This window comes from Ambystoma mexicanum, chromosome 14 (genome assembly GCF_040938575.1).
Source record: "Ambystoma mexicanum isolate Mex_15411 chromosome 14, UKY_AmexF1_1, whole genome shotgun sequence".
Lineage (NCBI taxonomy): Eukaryota > Metazoa > Chordata > Amphibia > Caudata > Ambystomatidae > Ambystoma > Ambystoma mexicanum.
Genome location: NC_090940.1, coordinates 512,676,852 through 512,677,523, shown reverse-complemented (window position 1 = coordinate 512,677,523; position 672 = coordinate 512,676,852). Strand labels below are relative to the sequence as shown.

At 41.7% G+C, this 672-nt stretch overlaps 1 non-coding gene across 1 annotated transcript; it reads left to right on the top strand.

Annotated features, from left to right (window-relative positions):
* The first annotated feature begins 249 nt into the window (after positions 1-249).
* On the top strand, positions 250-323 carry TRNAI-AAU (transfer RNA isoleucine (anticodon AAU)). The gene has a single exon. It is a non-coding gene; the product is annotated as a tRNA-Ile (tRNA).
* Positions 324-672: the final 349 nt, after the last annotated feature.

Below are 672 nucleotides of genomic sequence, written 5' to 3'. Positions count from 1 at the left end.
AGGCGAAGCACTTCATTGTCAACCACGTAACCTCGAGTGTGGGCATAGATTTATATTTCTGCTTCAGTAAAGTACGAATTCCGTTTTGACTGTGGGACTACTCACTGCAATGTCTTATTTCAACCTTTAAACAAAATGGGTTTCAGATTTCGAACTGAATACGTGAATTCAAATATGCATTATAAAAGATATAACACCGCAGTGTTCTAATTCAGAATATGAATACCATGTTACCGCCCTCTGTTGTTTGGCCGGTTAGCTCAGTTGGTTAGAGCGTGGTGCTAATAACGCCAAGGTCGCGGGTTCGATACCCGTACTGGCCAAGGTTTTTGTTTAAAACATGCATTGAAATTATTTCATATGTCAAAAGTAAATTCTGTTTTGCTTTTCTGTGTAATATTTCCTAGGCAATACATGTTCACTTTCTAAAGTGCTTTATTCGCTTTAAGAGGTTTTGCTCAAATGCAAAATGTCATTAAGGAAGTGCATTTGAAAGCGCTGTTGTGGCCACATGGCTCCCTGACCCTTTATCCTGTGAAGAACGCGATGGTGATTACTACATAATGGCAGGGCGCACTATCAAGGAAGTGCTTCTAAAAATGCTGTTGTGGCTGACGTGGCTCCCGGACCCCATCACTGGGAAGACCCTGTGAAACCAGCTCTACTGTGACA